This window comes from Lactuca virosa, chromosome 3, assembly GCF_052849685.1.
Source record: "Lactuca virosa cultivar CGN04683 chromosome 3, Lactuca_virosa_CGN04683_v6, whole genome shotgun sequence".
Classification (NCBI taxonomy): domain Eukaryota; kingdom Viridiplantae; phylum Streptophyta; class Magnoliopsida; order Asterales; family Asteraceae; genus Lactuca; species Lactuca virosa.
This window is the reverse complement of record NC_136428.1, coordinates 418,666,204-418,683,371: the sequence shown is the minus strand read 5'-3', so window position 1 is coordinate 418,683,371 and position 17,168 is coordinate 418,666,204.

Here is a 17,168-nt window from a genome sequence, read left to right as displayed (position 1 = left end):
GCAATTGCACTAAGACTCACTTAGAGGATCAATTGAGATATGGTTCTTAATCATTAAGACTTATCATAAAACACAATAAAAGGTACTCTCCCTTCTTCTTAGAATAGAGAAACTTTTATCTTTCTGCCTACTTGATTCTTCTTATTCGTTCTGCTATTGATTGAAACTCTTTATATCAACTCAGAATTATACTTAATCTTATAAGTATAATCATATTTACTAACCTTTAGTAAATCATGACGAATATCTTTATCACTCTTGTGGTGGACTTGATCAACGCACAACCTAGTGTACTCGATCTCCTGGTCGTTCTCTTGACACTTTGCCAAAGAATTAGTCTAATTTCCAAAATATGAAGTTTCTCATTCATCACACAACCAAGTTGTATGATTCCAAGTTTCTGTCCAATTGAAACTTGGGTGATGAGAATCTTCCTTTATTTGGCAAATCCTCGACATTTCACAAATAACATAATCAAGAATCACATCCAATTCAACATTGCTAAAATTAGAAATACATAAACATCCATTTTCACATATGCCATTGCAAGGATAAATAAATAGGACGAAATCAAAATTCAATTTATTGCGGAAAAATTTGTCCTTACAATGCAATTCAAATGAAAACTATGCTATTTCAATTTCTAAGCAATCTATTCTAACTCTAAAGTAGTAGCTCAAAAATCCGATCTTCAAGCAATGCGATCGAAATCCATTTCTTCACTATCAGATTCAGCTTACTTCTTCCCTTAAGCTTCCTCTCTTTTCTTCGATCCTACAAAACATCAAAATGTAATCTTATCACATCATGTATTGAAAATCAAAGAATAGGAACTTATAGAGTTAGTTATTGGATTTTACCTGAAGTAGAGCCATACGTCTTGACTCTCTCATCTCTTAGATCTCTCAGGTAAACAGGGCAGCTTCGTCTCCAATGCCCATTCTCTTGGCAGTAGAAGTAGATGGACTCTTTTGGAATGGCACAAGGAACTATCTCAGAATTTACCTTTTCTGGATTTCCAATGTCACTATTTTCAATGTCCATTGAAGTTTGGGAGTTTGATTTGCCAGACAAATTTGCTCAATTAGCACGCCAAATCATTTCTGATTCAGCAGCTATAAGCAAATAGGTCAAATCAATGAGGGTCACGTCATGGTCCATCATATAGTACTCTCTAACGAACTCATTATATGATTCAGGAAGTGACTGAAGAACCCAGTCAACAGCCAACATTTCTGAGATATCGACACCCATCATCCTTAACCTATCAATGTGTGACTTCATCTCTAAGATGTGTGCACACACAGGTTTCCCATCTTTGTGTTTACTTGCCAATAGGGCTTGAGTGAGCTTGAACTTTTCAAGCCTTTGAACTTGTGGGTTAGGGAGAATAATTGGAGGAGGTGGAGGAAGTGAAGCATGACTCTCATTTCCTTGATCGTATCGTGGAACGTCATCTTCATTTGGAAAGCTTGTTCCAAGGGACTTGGGAAAACCATTGTAAGATTTAGACATCTACAAAACGGGAGAAAATTCAAGTTAGTTGATAAGAATCCTTGATGTAACACCCAAATGAAACATCAAGGCTAGGATCCAACACAACATTCTACAACCTAGAAGAGGGATGCCGTAATCTAGTTGCAGAATATTTGAAGGTAGGTAAATGACGATTTACCAATTCCCACCATGAAAAACGAAAAAGAAATTTAAGTTTTCAATGAATTGAAACTCCTAGATCTTTTGAGATTCATTGAACTTTTCAATGGCATGTTTAATCTCGATTATGCCCTTCTATTTGTGACTGGGATGCCGAGGATCACAAACAAGGTGTGAATAACCATACGAATCACGTGGTGCACCCAATTGCTAGTATCACCTAATCAATGTGCCGGTTAGCCACACACGCTCCATTGATCTATGATAAACATCGAGCCACCCTTCGCCACCAATGTCAATCCCAAATTAGTGTGCCGGTTAGCCACACACGCTCCACTAACGTTTGACAAGGGTACGAAATGTAATTCCATGGATTAGCATACAAATTCACATTTTGCCCTAAAGTAACTAGAATTTAGGAATTTGTAAAAGCATGTAGTTACTTTGTACTTCATTATACTTATAATGGAAGGTTTCATCCTATCCTACCCGTTCGGCTAACGACCCTCCACTAGTCAAGAGTGCGGTGGGTAAGAGTGGATACCCATTCAATCGCCATTTTATAGGCAATTTCCTTAAACACCCCTTATAGACCAGCTTCGTGAATGAGGCCTACTAACGGTAAGACTGACTGTTTACTTATACATATATAATATTAGACTTTTAATGTCATATATATAGTATAGGGTATATTTTACACTTTTAAAATACTAGGTGGTTTTATTAACTTTCTCTTTTAATTAACTTAACAAAACCATAAGGGTGTAATTTGAACTTTTTCAAAATACGAGGGTTTTAGAATTTAACATTTCAAAATTAAACTTTTAATCAACTTTTAAATTCCAAAACTTGAGGGCAAGTTTTGAACTTTTCAAAACAATTAGGTTTAAAAATTTTTCGAACAATTAAAACCTTTTAATCTTAAATATTAAAATTTGATTTAATAATTATCCAAAATTAAACAATTAATTTGAATTATTAAATCTTGGAGGATATCTATTAAATTAAACAATTAATTTAACTTAATCCCTTAAATCCCCTAAAATTCGAAACTATGGGATGGGATAATTCAAAATCTTTAATTACCAAATTTAAACACTTAAAAGATAATTACAAGATATGGCATTATCCAAATCCCTAAAAATTAGTATCTAATCTTGGGGAGGAGGCCGATTTCGAAATCCTAGGGTTGGATAACCCTAGAATTCGAAATCTTGGAGGCTAAGGAAAGGATTTTGGGAAACCCTAACCAAATTTCGAAATTTAGGGTTTATGAACCCTAATTTCGAAAATCATGCCTCTAGGGTTTATTGGCTATAAACCCTAATATGTCAAATTCATACTTTTGTATAGAATCTAATTGAAAACAAAAACCAATGGCTCTGATACCACTGTTGGGTTTTCTACAAACAATCCTATGTGTGCATGCAACCCTAGAGTTGGATCTATGTTATCACTATTAGTTATACAACTTTATGAACACAAAAGAACCCTAGCATGCATCTACTATTTTCGAAATTGACATAGGAGAATAGAATACATACCTTTTGTTGTTATGTAGTAATAACAACTAGTTCCTTGAGTTTCCTTTGCTCTTGAAAGCAAGTACCACAAGTGTAGTACCTCTAATGGCTCACAAACACACTAGGTGAAAGGATGAATATGGGAGAGAGGAGAGAAGGGTATCTTGCTCTAAAATTCGTCCCTTTTAGGGCTTTCCCAAGGAGTTCGTCGAATTCTAGTACCTTAGGGTTCTATTTATACTTGAGGCTAGCTAGGGTTTCAAGGTGGAAACCCTAATCCCTTAGCTTAGGGCCTAAGCAAGTCCATGGACTCCTTTCCTTAAGCCCTTGGACGAAAACTCCTAGATCCTTCTAGGATTTTCGTTCAAGCCTTAATAAAGGTGATCCAATAGCCCAAAGTCTCAACTATCAAATAATTACAAAACAGCCCCTGTACTTTTAATTAATTCCTTTAATCCCAAAATTAATTCATAATTAATTTCTGATTAAATACTAATTAATAATATGATTCCAAATTAATATATTATTCATATAATATAATAAATAAATCATATTTATGCCCTAATCAACCTCTCTCCTCAACTGTCATCCTGTCCAGTCACCCGTGTGAAGGCAACCCAAAAGGACCATGCTCACAATCGGGTCAAGTACATACCAAAATAGTTATGGACTTAGACACTAATCCAACAACATCCATATAAACCCTAATACCCATGACTCTTCCTTTCCAAGGATCCATGGGTTAAAAGCTCCATGGACTATCCATGGATTCCCATGCATGCCAAGCCCATTCCAAATGAGTATTAGCCCACACTACATAAAATACAAGAGCCCATATTTAATTAGTCACCTTTTTTATCACCAAATTAATTCTAAATTAATTTATGACCAATACTAATTAAATAATATGATTTAATATTAATATATTATAACTTATTATATATTAATAAAGCATGAACATACTATTCTCAAAAGATTATCCAAACAAATTTTTCGGGTGAAGTGTAACCCAAATGGACCATGCCGGGTCGGGTCAAGTACATCTCAAATATTGTTATGGACTTAGACACCTTATCCAACAGTCTCCCACTTGGATGAGTCTAATAACATATTTGCAGATATGACTTCAGGAACCAACCGGCAATCGTAGCTCTCAAACCCTGGTGAACTATGAAGCGCCATTTTAGATAAGTGATCATATAATCCTCTGCTCTCATGATATCAGCCGGACAAATACATGGAACAATGTCTTACTTATTGTCCAGCAGTTTGTTTCCCGATTTCCGATTTGTTTGACAAAGAACTTAATCGAACACATCAATTTAGTTCTGACCGGGCCCGGTACATAGGTCAAAACAAAATCATCGAGGGGCCCAGATATCGCTTCTAATCCTCCAAGGACTAGAAGGAACAGATAAAATTCGACTCATATACTTGTTGAATTATACACAAAGGCACGTTTTATAACATCAAGTTACTGATGCGTTTTCGTGCAATCAATGTACAACCAACTCATAGGTAACAACTCATATCTCTAGGTTTGAAGACTTATATGATATTACCGTCTCACGATCACTCGAGATAAATTCCATGAAGTGATGCAAGTGAGCGTGGGTTGAATCCAATACTCATAACTTATGAGCACTCATGAGTGTTGTAGCCATGTCCAACATCTTAGACCTCTACAACCAACTCATGACAGTCTTGATTCATATCTACTTCCAACATATGACCGACTGTGGATGGTTTGAATAACTTAATCATTCGGAAAGAATAACCTAGTTATTATGGAAGTCAAAACATGCAAAGTGAAACACAATAATAATCGAATCCAATATGGTCTCAGAACCCTTTTGAATATAAATAAAACCACCTTTTATTTATCACCATATTGATTACACATTATTCATTGTATAATGTTTCAAATAATCAACTTAATACTTGAATAAAAACAACAGTTGTCCCATGCTCCTAGCATGTACACTTTGTTTTTCTAAACAATAGTTATGCCATACTCCAAGTATGCACACTATGTTTGTCTATGATCTTTACTTTGTGAAATAGATCAATTGAACATGATTCCAATGATGCTCATTTCACAATCCCAAATCCTTATTGTAAATGTAAGAATTCCCAATTCCTACCATTTATCAAAAATCTGTTAGATTTTAAACTTATATGCACTGATCCTTTCGTAATGATTATGCACAAGGTCACCAAAACCCTGTCATCAGTCATTACAGAGGATTCCAAAAGAGATCAATTCCATGGAAACGAAGTCTCATATTCAAAGTACATTGCTTTGAACATCCTTCTTGCACTAAGGTTTTCTAATCTTACACAGATTGAACGACTTCCACCTATGGAGACATTTCCATAGTCCCATTTCGACTATCACTTCCGAACAAGAGTTACCTATTTTCAGAATATGTCAATATGGTCATTTCCAACAATTTACATCATACTTCCAACTGTCCCTGAGCAACCAATCTTTGGCGAACCTCAGACTGTCCTCGACAATTTCTTAATCATTTTAGCCATATCCGGTTCTATTCCTTTTTCCCTCTTAATGCTCTAAGCATTTTTGAAAAATTTAGAACGGATAAATATTATAGCACATGTGACCGATCCTACACCCGAAGCATATGGGACACGATTCATGATGTCTCACATAAAGACCTGATACTAGATCAGTCTTTTGCTACAATATTTTTTATTTGCCATGTTTTCAAAAATCGACTATGAAGAGGGATGTCGTAATCATAATCGAATTTGAGAACGCAATATATATAGAATTTCCTTATGTTGAACCATTCTAACATAAAATCCATATATATATCCTTGACTAAAGATGATTGAAATCTCAATTTAAACTTTTTAGGATTGAAATGAAGTATAATCTCCTCTCCCTTAATTATAGCAAAACAACCTTTTCCAAGTGAAACTCTTGTTTTCTATAATTAACAATACTCATCATAATTGATTATGCTCCCACTAGCATAATAATTATTTAGCACAACAATTATACTCCCACTAGCTTTGACATGTACTCAGAAATCGACTTCTAGAAATCAATACTTTATTGACTTTCATCACCAAAGTTCAGACTTCTGATACGATATGCTTCGAAAAAAAAACTTTATCTAAGCTTCTCAGACTCATACATCTTTCTTTAGATAGCCTACATGTGTGTCTAAACAATTATGAAGAGGGATGCCGTAATCATAATGTTTAGACCTGTTTGCCATTTCTCACAAGTCCATGTTAATGTGCCGGTTAACCACACACGCTCCACTAACGACTTTGAGAATGCAAACAACACAATTGCTATCTACTTAAAATCTACTTAGTGAAAGCGTTTCCTCACCATCATTTTCATGAATCGGAGAGAAACCTTATGACATTTAGATTTTATAGTGTATGAGTTTCTATCCATGTGAATTTGTCAAAACCATAATTACAAGACAAGGTTAGTGACAAATTCAGCCTTACATGGATTGAACTTGTTCAATCTTAATTTCTTGTCACCTGGTAGCACAAGGCCCACCAATGCTTCCAAGCTGTTATGCACATAGTTTAGAACTAACAGAACTCATATGCATAGTCAACTTAATAGGAACAGACACAGACACAAGAATCATGTCAACTTAATAGGTTGCAAACCTTAAGTCGTGTGCTAGTGATAAAACTCAGGTTTTACTCTTGATTAAATCTTGAAATCCTTTCAGGATCTTTAAGACTCCCACTGTCCTCTTGACATATAAGTTTCCCTAGTCAAGGACCATTCCTTGACAAAACAAATATTCAAGCGATAGTGCGGATTCTTATCAAGATAAACACTTCACACAATTGGTCTTAGTTGGTCTTTGTCTTATCCAAGACATCACAACTTACCAATTTCAAATGTACAGGAGTAGAAAACATTTTACACTACATTTGATAAGTGTTTTAAACCTTACTTTATGTCACTCAATGTTACAATCTTGGAGTATGACTCTAAGAGTTGTTTTTGGAACGAAGTATGATTCATCTTTTTGATTTTAATCATTCCAACAATTCATGAATCCTCTTCTTAGCCATAAAATGCACTAAGATATCCTTAGAGGATGAATTGTGACATGGTTTCTTAATCATTAAGATGATCATAAAACAAGATACTAAAGTACTCTCCCATCTTGACAGATTTGAGAAACCTTTTATCTTTCTGCCCAATTTGATTCTTCCCATTCGTCCTGCCATACATTGAAACTTTTCCAATGTTTCAGAATTGTACTACAACTTGTAGGTACAACCATATTTACTTAAACTTTAGTAAATCATGACGAATAGTCTTATCGATCTTTGTGGTGGACCTTGACCATCACACACCCAGTGTATCTAATTCCTTAGTCCTTCAATTGACTCACATATGCATGTGATGAATGAATTAGTCTCAATTTTACAAAGATGAAAATTCTCATTCATCATACAATACAGCTTGTATGATTCCAAGTTTCTGTCCAATTGAAACCTTGGGTGATGAGAATCTTTCCTTATTTGATAAATTTAGACACTACCACAGATGAAAGAATTAAATTCATTATTGCTAGAAACATACAAACATTAACTTTCCATGAATGCCATTGCAAGGAGATATAAAATAAAGTAAAACAAAATTTTATTTATTTATAAAATGCGGAAAAACTTTTCCTTACAATGCAACTTTAAATGGAAACTATGCTATTACATATTTCCTAGCACTCTATCATAACTTTTAAGTAGTAGCTCAAAAATCCGATCCTCGAACCATGCGATAGAAATCCATCTTCGTGATCAGATTCAGCACACTCTTCTTTTAACCTTCCTTTTGCTCGATCCTGCTAAACATCAAGATGCAACCTAGTCACATCATGTAATAAGAATCAACAATTAGGAACTTTAACAAAGTTAGATAGTGGACTTACCTGAAGCCGAGTCAAACATTTTGTCTCTACTTGCTTTCAAATATTTCAGGTATTCAGGGCAGCTTCGCTTCCAATGTCCCTTCTCATGACAATAAAAACATATAGACTCTTTGGGAATGGTACACGAGACAATCACAGACTTAGCCTTTCCCTTTACCTTTTGGTCAACCGGGTTGACCAAGGCCGATCCCTTTCCATTGGGAAGAGAAAGCTTTTCTGGACTTCCAATGTTACCATTGTCCATGTCCATGGAAGTTTGAGAATTAGACCTTCCATCAATATTTGCTTGACCATTGCGCCAAATCATTGCTGACTCAGCAACAACAAGCAAATAAGAAAGATCTATTAGGGTTATGTCAGGATATGTCATATGGTAGTCTTTAATAAACTCACTATACGACTCAGGAAGTGACTGAAGAACCCAGTCAACAACGAACTTCCTTGAAATAACAGCACCCAACATTCTCATCCTGTCAATGTGTGACTTCATTCCTAAGACATGAGTGCACACAGGTCTTCCATCTTTATGTTTCATTTCTAGTAGAGCTTGAGTGATCTTGAACCTTTCAAGTCTTCGGGCTTGTGGGTCAGGGAGAATAAATGGAGGAGGTGGAGGAAGTGAAGCATGATGTTGAGGGACATCATCTTCAAGAAGAAAGTTTGTTCCAAGAGACTTGGGAAGATCATAGTTGTCTGAACCAGACATCTACAATGGGAGATATTCAAGTTAGTTGATTTTAAGTCCTTAATATAACACCCAATATGAAATATTAAGGCTAGGACCCAACACAATATTTTATAACTTGGAAGAGGGATGCCGTAATCCAAGCTATAAAATATTTGAAGGTAGGTGAATGACGATTCACCAATTTCCACCATGAAAAACGAAATAAATTATTAAGTTTTAATTGGATTTGAAACTCCTAGATCTTTTGAGATTCATTGAACTTTCAATGGCATGTTTCAATCTCGATTGTGCCCTTCAGGTTTTTTGACTGGGATGCCGAGGATCACAAAACAAGGTGTGAATAACCATGCAAACTCACTTGGTACCCTTAATATTATCACCTAATCGATGTGCCGGTTAACCACACACGCTCCACCGATCTATGATAAACATTAAGTCACCCTTTGTGATCCTTACTAGTCCAAGTTAGTGTGCCGGTTAACCACACACGCTCCACCAACGACTTGGTAAGGTACAAAGTGTGAATTTCATGGGTTAGCACCATATTCCCATTTTCCTAAAGTAACTAAGATTGGGAATTATAAAAATATTTAGTTACTTTATAATCATTATACTTTTAATGAGAATTAAAGTCATTGTCCTACCCGTTCGGCTAACGACCCTCCACCGATCAAGGAAGCGGTGGGTGAGAGTGGACACCCATTAAGTTGCCATTTTATAGGCAACAACCTTATACCCCCTTATAGACCGGTTTCGTGAATGAGGCCTACTAACGGTAAAACAACTTAATCTTATACATATATATAATAATTAACCATTAATGTTATAAATAGTATAAGGGTTGAATTTTAACTTTTAAAACTCTAGGGTATGGAATTAAAGTTTGTGTGCGACTTTACAAATTCCAAAACTTGAGGGCAAGTTTTGAACAATTCAAAAACTTTTGGATATTCATAACTTATGAGTTTTAATTAAGTGTTTTAAAACTTTTAATGAAGAGACTCTTGGATATCCATAACTTGAGGACAAGTTATGGAGTCCATAAAACCATTTATGTGAAAAACTCTTCAAAAGTGTAACTTATAACTTCTTAAAAAAACATTTAAAAGAAAAACTTTTGGAATTCCATAACTTGAGGACAAATTATGAATTCCATTAAAACACATTAAGATCAAGAATTAACTAACAAACAATTTGCAAATAACTCCTATGATCTAACAAAACTCATATGAACATGAACATCCACATCAACAATTTCAAGAATCATATGAACACATATAAAAACTTGGAATTTTGATATTAGCCTTGAAATTGGTTTACCACAATCATTACCACATCAAAAACAGGTTTTATAAGTCCAAAACAGTTTAAGGTAATGATTCTAGACCAATTCCAGCACAAAATCTCGAAAATATGCACTCAGGCCTGCCAACTCGTCGAGTGCATGAACTGACTCGGCGAGTTGGTTGAATATATGCATGAACTCGGCGAGTTCCATGAGGGACTCGGCGAGTCAGCTGTGCAGAATGCAGTTTTTCGACATTTTTCAACTATTAGCATCAAGTATTCAAGAAAACAAGCCTAGGCTCTGATACCACTGTTGGGTTTTGAGCATTCTAACACTCCTAAGTGTACATGTAACCCTAATAAACCTTGGATCTATGTTTTCTCTAAAATACATGCAAATAATAATTTCCAAGGTTTACATCCTAACTAGCATGGCATGAAGAACTAGAATCATAAAACACTAGAAGAATGACATACCTTTTGATAGTGATTGATTGCTTGGAGTTTGAGAGTCTAGCACCAATAATGTGAATGCCTCAAGTGGAATCACAAATCACCACAAACCTTGGAACCTTGAGAGAATAATATATGTGCTCTAGAAATTAGGCCACCACTCTTGTTCACACACAACTAGTGTCATTTCAAGCATCATAAGCTCCTTTATATAGTGTGGAGGATTAGGGTTACATCCATATAAACCCTAATACCCATGACTCTTCCTTTCCAAGGATCCATGGGTTAAAAGCTCTATGGACTATCCATGGATTCCCATGCATGCCAAGCCCATTCCAAATGAGTATTAGCCCACACTACATAAAATACAAGAGCCCATATTTAATTAGTCACCTTTTTGATCACCAAATTAATTCTAAATTAATTTATGACCAATACTAATTAAATAATATGATTTAATATTAATATATTATAACTTATAATATATTAATAAAGCATGAACATACTATTCTCAAAAGATTATCCAAACAAATTGTTCGGGTGAAGTGCAACCCAAATGGACCATGCCGGGTCGGGTCAAGTACATCTCAAATATTGTTATGGACTTAGACACCTTATCCAACATTTTTGCCATGGGAACCCTTAAAGGTTCAAGATCTAATGTACAACTCCATGGATACTTACAATCCCGAATATGGCTTCACTAAGACCTAGAAAAGGTAGAAAATAGCCCTAAATGGAGATCTAAGAAATGAATAGTTAAGGTATCAGCTTTATACCTCAAATGAGCTGGGAATGTGCCAAAACCTCTGGATCTTTTTGCATTCTCTTGATCTCCGAAGCTCCCTTCTCGTCGAGTCGGGGCTTCTGACTTGGCGAGTAGACTTTTCCACCCGCGTCCAATCCCTCGCACCTACTCGACGAGTTGGGCCTCCAACTCGTCGAGTCCCTGTGTAAAATGTAAAAACTTGTAATAAAAATATGTACCAGGAACCAGTCGTTTCAAATCTCCCTCACTTATTTTAGACTTCGTCCTCGAAGTCTGCTGCTGCATCTTGGAAAAGCTCAGGGTAGTGCTCCCTCATCTCGTCCTCCGGCTCCCAAGTCCATTCCGATCCCTTGCGGTGCTGCCATTGCACCTTCACCAGCCCGACCCTCTTGTTCCTCAGATCCTTCGACTTCCTGTCGAGGATAGCTACTGGTCGCTCAATGTAGTTCAGTCTGTCATCCACCTGAATATTCTCTAGAGACACCACTGCAGAGTCGTCTACCAGGCACTTACGCAGCTACGAGACGTGAAAGGTACTGTGAATCTAACTAAGCTCGGCTGGAAGATCCAGCCTATATGCCACCTTGCCCACCCAAGCAGCAACCCTGAAAGGACCGATGTACCTGGGGCCTAACTTGCCCCGCTTCCTGAATCGGATGACACCTTTCCAAGGTGACACCTTCAAGAGAACCATATCCCTGACCTGGAACTCCAGGTCCGAACGGCGCTTGTCGGCATAACTTTTTTGCCGACTGTGAGCAGTCTGGAGCCTGCTCCGGACCCGCTGGATCCTCTTCATCGTCTTGAGTACCACTTTGGTACTCCCCATGACTCTCTGCCCAACCTCACCCCAGCAAATCGGGGTCCTGCACTTCCTCTCGTACAACATCTCAAAGGGAGGACGGTCAATGCTCGCGTGGTAGCTATTATTGTAGGAAAACTCTGCCAAGGGAAGGTAGGTATCCCAGCTACCACCGAAGTCTAGAACACATGCTCGCAGCATATCCTCCAAAGTCTGGATGGTCCGCTCGCTCTGACCATCCGTCTGCAGGTGAAAAGCGGTGCTAAAGTGCAGACAAGTTCCCAACTTGTCGTGAAACTTCTTCCAGAATCTGGAAGTGAACCGTACGTCTCTGTCATAAATCACGGAGACTGGCACTCCGTATCGAGCAACTACCTCTCGGATGTAGATATCGGCCAACTTTTCGGCCGAGATACTCTCCTCGATCGGGATGAAGTAGGCACTCTTGGTCAATCGATCTACGATGACCCAAATCGAATCCACTCCCCGTGCGGTCCTAGGAAGCTTTGTGATGAAATCCATAGTAATATCTTCCCATTTCAACATAGGGATATCTAACGGCTGTGTCTTTCCGTGAGGCTCTGGTGCTCTGCCTTGACCTTCCTGCAGTTCAGGCATCTCTCGACGTACCAGGCCACATCCTGCTTCATGCAGGGCCACCAATAATCAGGACGAAGATCTATGTACATCTTCGTCGCCCCTGGATGAATAGAAAATCGGGATTTGTGTGCCTCCTCCATCAAAACCTGGTGCACCCCTCAATGAATGGAACCCACACCCTGCGGTGTAGTGTCAACAACCCTCGACTATCATAGTCGAAGGAGGAAACCTGACCCACAAAATGCTCGCTCTTCCGATGTTCCTCCTTCATAGCCTCCCGCTGAGCCTCTCGGATCTTCTCCAGAAGCGGAGTTACTACTGTCATCCGCAGACAGATATCTCTGATCGGGGCCACCTTGCGGCTAAGAGCATCGGCCACCACATTGGCCTTTCCCGGTTGGTAGAGGATCTCAAAGTCGTAATCCTTCACCACATCTGGCCACCGATGTTGTCTCATGTTCAGATTCGGCTGATCCATGAGGTACCTCAGACTCTTGTGATCAGTGTACATGGTACAACGGACCCCATAAAGGTAATGTCGTCAAATCTTGAGAGCGAAGACGACCGCCCCCAACTCCAAATCATGCGTCGGGTAGTTCGCCTCATGAGGCTTCAACTGCCTCGAAGCGTAGGCGATGACATGCCCCCCTGCATCAATACCACGCCCAATCCTGAAATGGACGCATTGCAGTATACCACAAAATCTTCTACGCCCTCTGGCAGGGCTAGAATCAGCGCCTCGCACAACCTCTGTCTCGATGTCTCGAACGCTGCCTGCTGCTCAGGCCCCCAACGAAAGACCACAGCCTTCTTCGTCAACCGGGTCAAAGGTACGGCTATCTTGGAGAAGTCCTGAATGAATCTCCGGTAATAGCCTGCCAATCCAAGGAAACTCCGAATCCCAGATGGAGAGTTCGGAACCTCCCATCTCATCACAGCCTCTACTTTGGCCGGATCGACCAGAATCCCGTTCTGGTTGACAAGGTACCCCAGAAACTGTACCTCATGCAACCAGAACTCACACTTAGAGAACTTGGCGTACAAGCTCTCCCTCCTCAAGGTATCCAGTGTTGGATTAGTGTCGAAGTCTAAAACTATAATTGGTATGTACTTGACCCGAGAGTAGCATGGTCCATTTCGGTTGCATGGCACCTGAACAATCTGAAGGATGTATAATTGAGAAGAGGTTATTTATGATTTATTAATAAATTATAAGTTCTAATATATTAATATGAAATCATATCATTTAATTAGTATTGGTCAAGAATTAGTTTGTAATTAATTTTGTGATCGAAAGAGACTAATTAAATATATGGGGATTGATTATGTAAATCATTCATTCTTATAATGTGGGCTTCTGATCCATAGTTCTTTATGTTGGGCTAAACCCATGTGGTGACCCATGGATACTCCATGGAGGTTTTAACCCATGGAGCATGAGGGATATGGAAAGTCATTAGGGTTTACATGGTGTAACCCTAGTTTGCCACACTATATAAGAAACCCCGAGGCTATGAAATCAGGACCTAGACCTAAGAGAGTGGAAACACAAGAAGGGCAAGTCGATTTTATGAGTGCAAGTGACATCTTCTCAAGTTCCTCCATTTGTTGGTGGTGTTGTGTGATTCCATTTAAGGTGCAACACTTGGGGCAATAAGTTCTTAAAGGTCCAAGGTTTCAACTACACTAAAAGGTATGTCATCTAACTTGTATTTCATGTTGTTTATACTCCATTGTATGCTAGTTAGGATGATGCTTTAGAATATTGAATCTATGCATGTATAATAGACAAAACATAGATCCAAAGCATCTAGGGTTGCATGTACACCATAGGAGTGTTATAATGCTCAAAACCCTTTAGTGGTATCAGAGCCTAGGGTTGTTTTCAATTATACTTCATGCTACTCGTTGTTTAATCTTGAAAAATCGATTTTTTGCTGTTACGGATAGTGGACTCGCCGAGTCCACTGGGGGACTCGCCGAGTCCCAACATAATTCTGACCAACTCGCCGAGTTTGTTCTTGCACTCGACGAGTTGGTGCTCCAGAATACAGATTTTCGATGTTTTTGGCTAGAATGGGACTAGGATCATTACCCTAAGCTATTTTTGAACTTATAAACCTATTTATGATGTGGTAATGATCATGCTTATCCAATTTAGAAGATAATTGTCAAAGTTTCATGTTTTGTATTAGTTTATATGATTATGCTAATTACATGAAATTTGTTTGATATGAATTATCTTGTTCATATGAGTTTAATCTAGGTCATGGACATTATTTGACATGCTTGTTAGTTTATTTGATGATCTTTATGGACTTTAATGTACTCCATAGCTTGTCCTCAATTTATGGAAAATGAAAAGTTTTTCTTTTAAAGAATTCATTCAACTCATAGGTTATGGTGTTGAAGAGTCTTTTTCCATAAATGTTTTTATGAACTCCATAACTTGTCCTCAAGTTATGGATTTTCAAGAGTCTTTTCATTAAAGCCTATATTAAACTCATATGTTATGATTCCAAAAGTTTTTGAATATTTCAAAACTTACCCTCAAGTTTTGGAATTTGTAAATGTAAAAGTCTAACTTTTGAAACATTTAATTCCAAACCCTAGAATTTTAAAGTTTAAAATTCAACCCTTATACTATTATAATATTATAGGTTTAATATTTATATGTATAAGAGTAAATCAGGCTTACCGTTAGTAGGCCTCATTCACGCAGCCAGTCTATAAGGGGGGTATAAGGTTGCTGCCTATAAAATGGCATTTTAATGGGTGACCACTCTCACCCACCGCTTCCTTAACTGGTGGAGGGTCGTTAGCCGAATGAGTAGGATAGGACTCTAATTCTCCCTTCATTAAAAGTATAATGATAAATATAAAGTAACTAAACACTTATAAATTCCCAAATCTTAGTTACTTAGGAAAATGTGAATATGGTGCTAACCCATGAAATTGCACTTTGCACCTTGTTAAGTCGTTAGTGGAGCGTGTGTGGTTAACCGACACACTAATCTGGACTGACAGTGTGTGGCAAAGGGTAGCTTGATGTTAATCGTAGATCAATGGAGCATGTGTGGTTAACCAGCACATTGATTAGGTGGTTGTAACATTGGTTGTAACATTGATGTTAATCGTAGATCACTCCAGCCCTACTTGCAATGAAACATCAAGATGGAAGGCATGTGTGTACTCATGTCTTGGAGATGAAGTCACATATTGACAGACTGAGAGTATTAGGTGTCATTGTCTCGAGGAAGTTGGCGGTTGACTGCTTTCTTCAATCACTTCCCAAGTCATACAGTGAGTGCATTAAGGACTACTATGTAACAGACCACGACATGACCCTTATTGATCTTACCTATTTGCTTGTTGCTGCTGAATCAGCAATGATTTGGCGCACTGGAAAAGCAAATTTGATTGGAAGATCTACTCCCCAAACTTCCATGGACATTGATAATGGAAACATTAGAAGTCTAGAAAAGATTTCTCTTTCCAAGGGAAAGAGAAAGGCTAAGTCTGAGATTGTCTCGTGCACCATTCCCAAAGAGTCTATATGTTTCTATTGCCAAGAGAAGGGGAATTAGTTGCGAAGCTGTCCTGACTACCTGAAAGATCTAAGAAAATGTAGAATCAAAAAGTTTGACTCTGCTTCAGGTAAGTCTACTGTCTAACTCTATTAAGTTCCTAATTGTTGATTCATAATACATGATGTGACAAGGTTGCATTTTGATGTTTTGTAGGATCATGCAAAGGGAAGGAAGCTTAAAGGAAGAGTATGTTGAATCTGGTCGCGAAGATGGATTTCAATCGCATGGTTCGAAGATCATATTTTTGAGCTGCTCCTTAGGAGTTATGATAGATTGCCAGGAAATATGTAATAACATAGTTTTCATTTGTAATTGCATTGTAAGGAAAAGTTTTTCCGCATTTTATAAATAAATAAAAATTTGTTTTTATTTTTATTATATCTCCTTGCAATGCCATTTGTGAAAATTGATGTTTCTATGTTTCTATGTTAGCAATATGAATTTGATTCTTTTGTTTGTGGTAGTGTCGAGTATTTTCCAAATAGGGAACGATTCTCATCACCCAAGTTTCGATTGAACAGAAACTTGGAATCATGCAAGTTGTATTGTATGATGAATGAGAATTTTCATCTTTGGTAAATTAAGACTAATTCCTTGTTCACATGTATATGTGAGTCAAGTGAAGGACTAGGGGATCGGGTACATTGGGTGTACGCTGGTCAAGATCCACCACAAAGATCAATAAGACTATTCGTCATGATTTACTAAAGTTTAGTAAACATGGTTATGCTTACAAGTTTAAGTATAATTCTGAAACATTGGAAAAGGTTCAATGTATGGCAGAACGAATGAGAAGAATCAAATTAGGCAGAAAGATAAAAGTTTCTCCAATCTGAAAAGATGGGAGAGTACTTTAG